General features: G+C 44.5%; 1 protein-coding gene across 1 annotated transcript in view; it reads left to right on the top strand.

The window, feature by feature from the left end:
* mapk8ip1b (mitogen-activated protein kinase 8 interacting protein 1b) overlaps positions 1–12516 on the top strand; it is a 154193-nt gene that overhangs the window by 65580 nt on the left and 76097 nt on the right. The window lies entirely within an intron of this gene.

Genomic DNA, 12516 nt, shown 5'->3' with positions numbered 1-12516 from the left:
TAGTGGGCCGTTTCACCAGTGTGTGCTCCTGCCAGAGAGCACGTAACGTAAATTCAAGCTTACACTCCTCGCGATTCTCTTGACTCGTATTTATCATGTTTCAGACTCTTAATTGTCTCGACGTTTAACTAACACGAACAGTGTTTGGTGGAAAGTTGTGCAGTGCTGCGACTAATTTGTTTCTCACTTAACAGATTAAAAAAAACACGTAAGGGTAGATGTTCCTGTCGGTGATGTTATTGTATGGATGCTTAATCAAATTCCTTTCTCTGGTATTTAAACAAAAGCACTAACTTGAAAAAAGAACAGATTGAAGTCGCAGCTCTGAAATGGGAAGGATACAAATTGTTGGTGGAAAATATTTTACGAGACTAACACAGAAAAGATCTGCGGCTGCTGGGCTACTCGGTGATGAGGGTCAGGAAACAGCAGCTTTAGGAGGCCAAGTGCGTTGGAGGCCTTGGGGCGCGATTCCACACTCCCAGGGGCCACATGGTGGGGGGTCAGGAGATGCTTGCCACGGTTTCCTGCGAACATTGCCCCCTGTTGGGACCGTGGAATCTGTCCTTATGTTTACACGGAGTTTCTTCTGCAAGGAATTTTATTGAATTCAGTAATGTCCACACCCCTTCTTGAGGTTATGGCACATTACAGATTACTTTGTGGTACTTACAGCAGCACCCAGTGAGGAACGTAGGAACAGGGGTAGGCCATTCAGCCCCTCGGGTCTGTTCTGCCATTCAGTTAGATCATGGCTGATAGTCCATCCACCTGCCTTTACTCCATTTCCCTTGATACCCTTATCTAACAAAAATCAATCAACCTCAGTCTTGAAAGCTCCAATTGACCCCCAGCATCCACAGCCTTTTGAAGGACCTTTTGCTCCAGATTTCCACTACCCTTTGTGTGGAAAAAGTGCTTCCTGATTTCGATCCTGAATGACCTAACTCTGATTTTAAGATTATGACCCTTGGTTCTTGATTCCCCCACCAGAGGAAATAGTTTCTCTATATCTACCCTATCGAATCCTTTTAACATTTTAAACACCTCGATCAGATCACCCCTCAATCTTCTATACTCGAGGGAATACAAACCAAGTTTATGCAGAGACTCTCGCCTCCGAGTCAGAAGGTAGTGGTTCAAGTCCCACTCCAGAGACTTGAGCACAAAATCTAGACTGACACTCCAGTACAGTACTGAGGGAGTGCTGCACTGTCAGAGGTGCCATTTTTCGGATGACACAATAAACCGAGGCCCCGTCTGCGCTCTCAGGTGGGCACTATCATATTGCTGTTTGTGGGATCTTGCTATGCCCAAATTGGCTGCTGCGTTTCCCTACATTACAACAGTGACTATACTTCAGAAGTATTTAATTGGCTGTGAAGAGCTTTGGGATGTCCTGAAGTCGTGAAAGGCACTGTATAAATGCAAGTTTTCTCTTCTTTTAAAATTGCCTACGTGTGTAGTTGCTTGTAGAGGTCACACTGCTGGAAGCAATGACACTGAACAATATAAAATTACAAGACATGCTGCGAAGACAAGGTTATGAATGTATGCGGGCTGCTACTGAGCCAATACACTAGGGTCTAAGTTTCATAAATGCAATGAAAGATATTTAGTTTGTTGCCAGAGAAATGTAACACAGTCAAATATTATTAATGACCTGAATTCTGCATCAAGGCCAATTGGTGAAAGGTTGGTGAAAAACATCAGTCATCTGGTTGGGTGTCTAACTCTAAGTCATCCAATTAGTTAGAGCCTGATGTCTAACTAACTATCTGAATATATTTGCCCCAACAGAGAGGTTTTTTGCTGGCTGCTTACATGGTTACAATTATATTTGTGGAGTCAATGAAATAGAAACAGCTGGTTTTGAAGAACACAGCAACGGGTGTTGGCCTGGCCTTGTTGGTTAGCACACTGCCCTTTCACTTCTGGGACCTGGGTTCAAAACCAACTTCGATTGATAAGACCTCTCTCTCTGTCAACTATGAGGACTCTATATGAATGGGCCTCAGTTCCCAGAAGGTGTGATATCACAGCATGAAACCCAAAGCTGGCAAATCATACTTGGATGGGGTCATTCTGCGACAACGTGCTTGCAGAGAGTCTAGATTGGAATTATGAGGGCCATACCTCCAACCTGCACTCATAGGAGGAGGCCATTCAGCCCCTCGAGCCTGATCTACCATTCAGTTAGATCATGGTTGATCTGTTTCTTTACTCCATCCACCTGCCTTTACTCCATTTCCCTTGATACCCTTATCTAACAAAAGATCAATCAACCTCAGTCTTGAAAGCTCCAATAGTCCCCCAGCATCCACAGCCTTTTGGGGAAGAGCGTTCCAGATTTCTACTACCCTTTGCATGGAAAAAGTGCTTCCTGATTTCATTCCAAAAATGCCCAGCTCTAATTTCAAGATTGTGTCCCCTTGTTCTGGATTCCCGCACCAGAGAAAAAAGCTACTCTGTATCTACTCTATCGAATCCCTTTATCATTTTAAACACCTGTGCTGACTCTCAAAGAATTATCCAATTAGTCCCACTCCCCTGCTCTTCCCCATAGCTCCTGCAAAATTTTCAGCTTTAAGTATTTATCCAATTCCCTTTTGAAAGTTACTATTGAATCTGCTTCCACCGCCCTTTCAGGCAGTGCATTCCAGATCATAAGTAAAAAAAAAAAAAAAATTCTCCTCATCTTGTCTCTGATTCTTTTGCCAATTATCTTGAATCTGTGTCCTCTGGTTACCGACTCTCCTGCCAGTGGAAACAGTTTCTCTCTATCAACTCTATCGTAACCCCTCATAATTTTGAACACCTCTATTAACTCTCCCCTTAACCTTCTCTGCTCTAAGGAAAACAACCCCAGCTTCTCTAGTCTCTCCACATAACTGAAGTCCTTCATCCGTGGTACCATTCTAGTAAATCTCTCCTCCACCCTCTCTAAGGCCTTGACATCCTTCCTAATGAAGTAGGAAAGGTGGTGCAGAATGACTAAATAAATGAAAAGACTGGTTTTACCTGTTGTCTTTTGATAAATTTACTAAAGAAAATGTGAACTGAAAAGCCATTGAAGGTGAAATAAGGGGTACCTGACATGACTGATGTAAATCTGAGTCTGATTTAGATTGTTCTTGATTAGAACATTCACCTCACTAGGGGAATCAAGGGATATGGGGACCGGGCAGGAAAGTGGAGTTGAGGTTGAAGATCAGCCATGACCTGATTGAATGGCGGAGCAGGCTCGAGGGGCCATGTGGCCGACTCTTGTGTTATGTACTAGTTTGCAGCTCCCTCTAGTGACCTGTACAGCTCACTGCACTCTATACACACCTCTTGGCCTTTTAACATCTTTGGCACGTGGATCTTAAGGGGTGTGCTTTTACAGCGAGGATTTTAATTGTAATCGGCAAAGGATTTTTCTGGTGAGGACATTTAATTAAAAAAAAATGTTAGTTGAGGCTGTTTTAGTTTTACTTCTATGTTTTGTGTCAGGAGTGTGTCACTAATCAGAAGAATTCTCCACTGCTCCACTCAGACACTTGAATTGGTTCAAACAATCAGCTTTATCTTAGCGTATTAAGTAAATTTACTGTAATGCAGTACTTATCTGGTGAATGGTCCTGGGTATCTAACGCTTAGATGACATGTCCCACTCCAGGGACTTGAGCACATAATCTAGGCCGACACTCCCAGTGCAGTACCGAGGGAGTGCTGCACTGTCGGAGGAGCCATCTTTCAGTTGGGACGTTAAACCGAGGCTCCGTCTGCCCTCTCAGGTGGTCGTAAAAGATCCCATAGCAAAATTTCGAAGAAGAGCAGGAGAGATCTCCCCGGTGTCCTGATCAATATTTATCCATCAACCAACATCATTTAAAAAAAAAACAGATTATCTGGTCATTATCAAATTGCTGTTTGTGGGAGCTTGCTGTGCACAAATTTGTTGCCGTGTTTCCTACATTACAACAGTGACTGCACTTCAAAAGTGCTTCATTGGTTGTAAAGCGCTTTGGAACATCCTGAGGTCGTGAAAGGCGCTATATAAATCCAAGTTCTTTCTCTTGTAGCTGGTCAGGTCCAATAATGCCTGTTATGACTGAGGCAAGCATTTGAGTATAACAGCTCTGTGGTGAGCAGTTTGTGCACACACGTTGCATAGAACCTTGTCACTGCAGATCACATGGTAAGAAGATGGTGAGGAAAGACATTCTCCTTTGCAGATCAATTTGATCAGTAAAGTATGCGTGGATCTCACGATGGCGAAGCTGGACACCTGCCCCTTCGGGATAGTTTTTCACTTGACCTTGCGATATAAAATGAGGGCACGCAACAACTGAAATTGCTTTGAAACTAATCAGTATGGAGCCGTTTCCTGTTGCAGTAGGTCAGGGATTGTGGAAGAGGGAAAATCAGACTGCTGAAGGTCCTTGTGTGTTTGAAGATCATTGGCTTTCAGTCAAGAGAAGTTTTCATTTGATGATATCCTGTCGCTGCCAAAGGATCGATTTTTGGAGGTTCAGGATTTGTCTCACAACAAGAAGCATTTTCATAACATTATCTTCTAACGTTTAACACCTGGAGATTTATTCAGTCGCTTTGCTACATTTTCTAGCATTTTGGAGTGTCTTCCGTATGTTGGGATAACAAGTTAACTTGGGAATTTTATTGCCTGCGGGAATCACATTTTGGAAACATCAAACCAGAGGGGAGATGAGGAGAATTGTTTTTTTACACTGCGAGTTGTTGTGATCTGGAATACACTGGCTGAAAGGGTGGTGGAAGCAGATTCAATAGTAACTTTCAAAAAGGGAATTGGATAAATACTTGAAGAAAAAATTTGCAGGGCAATCATAAGAACAAGAAAGAACAAGAGAGTTCAACTAATTGGATAGCTCTTTCAAAGAGTGGGCACAGGTACGATGGGCCTAATGACCTCCTTCTATGCTGTACGATTCTATGATTAATTTCTGAGTCCAGGCACCAGAGGAGATGCAAATTTAAACAGTCAGATGAATTAAAGGGCACTCATTAATTTTTCTTCTTCACGTTCACCTGAATAGTATCATAGTATATTACAGCACAGAAGGAGGCCGTTCGGTCCATCATGCCTGTGCCGGCTTTTTAAAAGAGCTATCCAATTAGTCCCACTCCCCCTGCTCTTTCCCCCATCGCCCTGTAATTTTTTTCTCTTCAAGTATTTATCCAATTCCCTTTTAAAAGTTACTATTGAATCTGCTTCCACTATCGTTTCAGGCAGTGCATTCCAGATCATCATAACTCAATGTGTAAAATCTATTTTTTCCTTATGTTGCCTCTGGTTCTTTTGCAGATCATCTCAATCTGTGTTCTCTGGTTACCGACCCTTCTGCCACTGGAAACAGTTTCTCCTGATTTACTCTATCAAAACTGTTCATTATTTTCAACACCTCCATCAAATCTCCACTTAACTTTCTCTGCTCTAAGGAGAACAACCCCAGTTTCTCCACATAACTGAAGTCCCTCATCCCTAGGACCATTCTAGTAAATCTCTTCTGCACCCTTCCTAAAGTGTGGTGCCCAGAATTGGCCACAATACTCCAGCTGAGGCCTAACCTGTGTTTTATAAAGATTTAGCATAACTTTATCTGCTTCCCACTATTTGCTGGCCTATAGTATACACCCAGAAGCGGAATAGCTCCTCTATTGTTCCTTAATTCTAACTAAATAGATTGTCTTTGACCCCAGTGCCATAATAATTTCTTTGATCAATACTGCCACCTCCCTCCTTTCTTTCCTTCTCTGCCTTTCCTGAATGCCTTGCAGCCAGGAATATTAAGTTCTCAATCCTCCCCTTCTTTGAGCCAGATCTCTCTCATTGCCACTATATCCTAGTCCCATGTGCTGACTTGTGCCTGCAGCTCACCAACCTTATTTACCACGCTACGTACATTTACGCACATGCACTCCAATCTCATCTTTGACTGCCTCGCATTTTCCCCCCGTCTGATCCCTCCTATTTCATTGAATGTATGTCAATGAAATGAGAACCAAATGGCGTTTATGTCCCAGTCACTACCAGTCTGGTGTGGTTTAATCAGCCCACTCCCACTTGGGTACAGATGACATTTTAAAGGTTGCACATTCATAATTCCAATGTATATTTTGCAGAATTGTTTTGTCGCTGGCCCTATAACAGGTTGGACGACTGTTGAGTCATTTATCTTTTAAGAAAAATTCTATGTCAGCTGCAACCCTAAGAAAAGCCGACAGGACTATTATATCCTGCGTGTTCACCCGAATCAAGAAAACAGAAAGAATTGTAACACGATTTCATGATTTGAGAATGCTTTCATTGCAGAATGTGTGTTGTCAACAGTGCAGAGAAGCACGCAGGAAGTGGTCAAACAACAAGCTACATGTTACATAATTTCACAACACATTACTTACCCCTGACTGCAACTAACTAGGCCCTAAGCTCTGGTATTCCCTCCCCAAACTCCTCCACCTCTCTCTCCTCCTTTAAGACGCTGCTTAAAACCTACCTCTTTGACCAAGCGTTTGCTCACCTGTCCTAATGTCTCCTTTGGCTCAGTGTCAGTTTTTGTTGGATTACGCTGCTGTGAAGCGCCTTGGGAAGTTTTACAACGTTAAAGGTTTTTTATTCATTCATGGGATGTGGGCATCTCTGGCAAGGCCAGCATTTATTACCCATCCCTAATTGCCCCTTGAGAAGGTGGTGGTGAGTCGCCTTGAACCGCTGCAGTCCGTGTGGTGACTGTTCTCCCACAGTGCTGTTAGGAAGGGAGTTCCAGGATTTTGACCCAGCGATGATGAAAGAACGGCCGATATATGGGTGTGTGATTTGGAGGGTGCTATATAAATGCAAGTTGTTGTTGTTGCTGTCGTCTTCATTTGAGGTTGAACTGAAAAGGCTGGTTTTTGAAACTTGAGTTGCTCACTGGTCATTCACTTGGTTGTCAACTGATGCCTGCAGTTCTTTCTGCTATCAGCACATGACTTCTCGCTTCAATTAGAGTTAAAATTGAGTTATATCTCTTGTTTTAAAATTGATTAACATCTTCTGGGTTTCATTCCTGTGTGGATCAGACACTCTTCAAGTGGATGCTACAGCCAAGAATGTGTGCCTTTCTTTCCGAAATATCTTTCATTATCTGGACAGTCTGTTACAGTCCCAGCCCCAGTTTTCTGGCTTGAAGCACCTCTGATTCCTACACATATCTTTCATCTCCGCAGCCATCTCCCAACCTTATATAACCCTGGCAACCCCCTTCTCTCCTCAAAGGCTCATCAACAGTACCAGCCCCCGCATCATTCTTTCTCTAGTCACATCACAGCGCTGTTAACCTTGGCGTCATTCACCTCTAGTTATTTTACAAGACTCCATTGCATTCTCAACTGATCCAGTGCTGAATACTCTCGGATATCACTGCCCAGTACACTGCACACTCATGCCCCCAACACCCCCCCCTCACCCCTTGTCTTTGTTGGTATTAGCTGGCACATAATGTTGGTAGATGACTATAAGTAGGTACATCCACAGGCGGGCAACACAATTAAAGAGTCAATCAAAGGCAAAATACTGGAGGAAATCTGAAATAAGAACAGAAAATGCTGGAAACACTCAGCAGGTCAGGCAGCCTCCGTGGAGAGAGAAACAGTTAACATTTCAGGTCGATGAACTTTTGTCAGAACTGGAAGAAGTTAGAGATTAAACAGTTTATAAGCAAGTACAAAGCCAGGGAAAAAGGGCGGGGGGGGGGGCGGGGGAGGAGAGGAGAGGGTGGGTGGGGGAGAGGAGAGAGCAAAAGGGTCTGTATTAGGGTGGAGGGCAGAAGTGATTAAATGACAAAAGGGATGATAGGACAAGTAAAGAAACAAAAGATGGGTCTAGAGGTGCTGTAAATGGTTACAATTAAACAGTCAACTGTGTTTAATTTTCTTAGTTTTTAATAAGTTTATTTTCCCTCTTAGAAACACACACATAACATCAAGGGGGTAATTTTGTGCGATGGTGAAAGGGCGTTTTGATCGTTCGTTGAACTCAGAATGATCCAGTTTGGGCCCAGACAGAAGCAGTAAATTATATATTCCTAGTGAAAGCTCAGCCTGGAGCTGAATATACCAGCACTTATTCCGGCAATTCATTTCACATTCAGTGGTGAAATGCTGAGGCAGGAAAAGTGTCATCTGGGAATAAAAGGGTCAGATAACCATCTGATTTAGTTCATTGTACATGTCTCATTATTTATTTTGTCTGTCTCACCAGGATTTATCTTCTATCTGGGGATTTTCCCAGAAGGTGGCTTCAGCTTCCTAGATTTTAGATTTGGGTGGATGAGATTGGAGGGAGGGTTTATTGTTTATTCAAAAGGACTGGTACCAGAGATGAGGGACTTCAGTTATGTGGAGAGACTGGAGAAGCTGGGATTGTTCTCCTTAGAGCAGAGAAGGTTAAGGGGAGATTTAATACAGGTGTTCAAAATTCTGAGGGGTTTTGAGAGGAGTAGATAGGGAGAAACTGTTTTCACTGGCAGGAGGTCAGTAACCAGAGGCCACAGATTTAAGATAATTGGAAAAAGAACCAGGGGGGAGATGACAATTTTTTTGCGCAGCGAGTTGTAGTGATCGGGAATGCACTACCTGAAAGGGCGGTGGAAGCAGATTCAATAGCGACTTTCAAAACGAAATTGGATAAATACTTGAAAAGGAAAAATTTGCAGGGCTACGGGGAAAGAGCGGGGGAGTGGGACTAATTGGATATCTCTTTCAAAGAGCTGTCAGAGGCATGATGGGCCGAATGGCTTCCTGTGTTGTAAGATTCTATGATTCTAAGACATAATTGTGCCACGCTTCATTCTAGTGTAGAAGATAAATCGTAGGCCCTTGGGCCTGTTCATCATTCATACATTACAAATGCGGAAACTCTATTGGTGTTTGACTTGAATATTCAGATTCATGTGGTATTCTTAATATGGGGTATAAACAGAACAATGTTCATTATAATTTGTATGTACAAGTGCTTCACAGTGGGAACAGGGGGCATTGCACCTGTCTAGCTTTACAATGAACAGACTGTGTAATGCTGCAGATGTCACGTTTGTATCAGCTCTGAGATTCAATTCAGCCTTTGATGCTGTGAAATGTAGAAAACTAATTTTTCATTAAAAAATGATTGTAGATCCAAAGGTACATGAATGTTAAGATACTGTACGCGGTTCATAAATAATATTGTGTCTTGTATTAAAATATTGGATGCAGTTCATAAACACTATTATCAGTCATATTAAAATACTGGTAATATTGCCCGTGTGCTGCTTAAGGACTGGAAATAGACCAAAATATTAAAAATAAATCCTTCAAACAGAACCCAGCCCACTGCATTCTGGAACTCCCCCAAAATGACCCCCTTCATCCCAAATGTAACTCCTAAGTGCAGCTTAGCCATGTGTCACATTGAAGCAGAAGCAGATGGATTCTGGCCCCCCACCACCCACCCACCCGTCCCCACCCTGACTGTCCTCATAGGTCAAAGTTCATTGGGTAGTAGAATGAAAACAAGTCTTGTATTCACTCAGACTGAACCAGAAGAAATGCTTCAAGTAATTGTCCCCATTCTTTCACTTCTATCTACTATAACGGATACCACCATTTACACCCCCACCCACCATTACAAACTGTGCACCTTTTGATGAGCTATGTGTAACCGGCTTGAAAGAAACCAACGTGGACCCAGGATTTAAGATTAACCAACCGTAATTGTAACAGTCCTCCAATCTCCCCCCGCCCCTAAGCAAATGCACTCAACACAGTCACAATTGCCAGTGTCATACGCACATACGAACAGCAAAAGGCCCTCTAGTCCATCCAGCCTGTTCCGTACAATTGTGACACCATGTGTATCTCAATATATACGCTCCCCACCCCACCCAAAACCACGTGATCCCGGAGAGGTGAAAAACCAGATTAAAAACCCAGACAATTTGGGGTGGGGGGGGGGGGGGGGAAAACAAAATATGGGAAATTCCTCTCCTTTCCCCCCCCCCCCCCCCCCCCAGGCGATCGAAACTATTCCAGGAGATCACTCTGGCCCTGATAATTCTATGCCGTACCTACCCTTGAGTGAGAGGTGATCTCCGCCCCCAGCCAGAAACGGGTCGGGGAATTCAGTGAATCTATGTCCACTGCACGAGCCGGCAGCCTGTTCCAGAGGCCCACTATTCTCTGGGAAAAGAACCACCTCCTGACGTCCATTGACCGCCTATTGTGACAATCCACTCGTTGGACTCTCTTTATATTATGTAAACAGAGAAAATGGCACAATGTCTATAACTACATTCTGTACCAAAACACTGTCGGGTGGAAATGGCTGTGGGCGATGTCATTGTATGTTCATTTTAAAATGCATTGAAGCTTCTGTTAAAATTATGGGGCGAAATTTGACACAAGCATCTTAAATATTCATACAATAGCACCACTGACAGTAATTACTACCCTTGTATCTGTGAACAGTCGCAAAGCACAAAAAAAAGCAAAAAGAAGTTTGTTTTAGATAAGATATGCATTGGGTCCATTTGAGTCCCATAATTATTCACTTTATGCTTCGACAATGAAACTAATGAGAATTCGGGTCTCTTGCTGAATAGGTGTGATATTTAATGGCTTCCTTACTGCAATGGTAACTGTAAATGATCCATAAAGTGTTCCAGTCACAGCACATGTACCACTGAGAGCCCAGTATGAAGCTGTGATTGCACCCTAGCTGACTTATCACCGATAAGAGATGGGTTAGTCCTATTTTGCTGGAGACAGCGATCGAAAGGGATGATCTAATCCATTAATGGATGAGGTAATGATTTCCAAAGGGGCACTGAGAGCTGAGCTGTGAGTGTGCGTGTGTGCGCGCGTGTCTGTGTGTGTGCGCGCGTGTCTGTGTGTGTGCGCGCGTGTCTGTGTGTGTGCGCGCGTGTCTGTGTGTGTGCGCGCGCGTGTCTGTGTGTGTGCGCGCGCGTGTCTGTGTGTGTGCGCGCGCGTGTCTGTGTGTGTGCGCGCGCGCGTGTCTGTGTGTGTGCGCGCGTGTCTGTGTGTGTGCGCGCGTGTCTGTGTGTGCGCGCGCGTGTCTGTGTGTGTGCGCGCGTGTGTGTGTGTGTCTATGCGTGGCTGAGTGCAAGAATTAAGCTGCACTGTTTCTGTCAGTTCCCATTTATGACCTCTGTCTGCTGCGACAGATTGGAAGATGATCTTTAGATTGAGGAGTAAATTAAGGCCTTGATAATGGATCTTAAACTATAGGTATGGGGGTTATGTGGTTGTTCTGTGTGGCCGAATTGCTGTAGTTAACTGTTTCTTCAGATACATTGGGCCCCTATATTAATGGGGAGGCGGGAGGGTGTGGGGGGAGAGGAGTGCGGCAGCGCAGGGGAAGGTCCCAGCATGGCCTGGGGACATGGAGGCTCTGCCGAACTTAACGGCAGGGCCTCATTTAAATAATCTGCTGCAGTCTCCCGCCTGACGGCTAGCCAGGTTGACAGTCTAGCCGGCGGGCGGGAGCACAAACAAACGGCAGGAGGCCGCAGCCGGGTACCTGTGGGGGCAGTCCCCCAGTTAGTGCGGGGGTGTGGCTGTGATCGGGGTTGGGGGAGTGGGGAAGCCTAATGCTACCTGGTGAGGCTGGGAGGAGCACTCCTGGCCCACAAGGAAACCTGAGAAATTTAAAACTTACTTGGGCCTCTTCTGGCCCAGGATCCCGCTCCTGCCAGGTTTTGCCTGTCGGGGGAGCCGACACTGCCTCTCTTTCCCCACCCCGCTCAGGCCTCTGGTTGAAATTGTAAATTGCACACTGATGACATGTTTAAAACAGGACCCGGCGCCTTTTCCTGTGGGCTTCCCGCTCGCCTGCTCAAAAGAGGTTAATATGGGGACGTGGCAGGAAGGAATCGGGATTGGGGGGAGGGAGGATAAGTGACTCCCGTTATTTTAACTGCCCCCCACCTACCCCGCCTGGTGGTGGCAGTTAAAATCAGTTCCATTATGTGTCTGAGCTGACCCGAGCTGAGAATGAAAGTTGCGGTTTCTCAGTATGGATTGCCTTTTTTTGAGTGCCAGGGAGATTGTAAGACATTTAGTATTGGTCACTTTCCCCTCTTCTTGGAATTCTTACTAATCCAATTAGTCCTCACTCCCCCTGCTCTTTCCCCATAAAAATCTAATTTTTAGCTTAAGACGGAGGCCTAGTAGATTAGGTCTCCTCCACTGCTGAGCTGCTCTGATGAGGTTAGTGATGGGCATCATCCCAAATTGACTACATTGAAAGCGTGGGGGCCGGGGGCCAGGGACTTAGGGGATGATTGGGAAGCAAAAGAGCCAGAGGGGAGATGAGGAAAATGATGAGGTGTTTTGATAGAGTAGATAGGGAGAAACTGTTTCCACTGGCAGGACGGCCGGTAACCAGAGGACACAGATTCAAGGTAATTGGCATAACAACCAGAGAGGAGATGAGGAGAATTTTTTTTATGCAGC

The sequence above is a fragment of the Heptranchias perlo genome, chromosome 12, assembly GCF_035084215.1.
Source record: "Heptranchias perlo isolate sHepPer1 chromosome 12, sHepPer1.hap1, whole genome shotgun sequence".
NCBI classification, from domain to species: domain Eukaryota; kingdom Metazoa; phylum Chordata; class Chondrichthyes; order Hexanchiformes; family Hexanchidae; genus Heptranchias; species Heptranchias perlo.
Note: the sequence above shows the minus strand (reverse complement) of the source record. Positions and strands in the feature narration are given on the sequence as shown.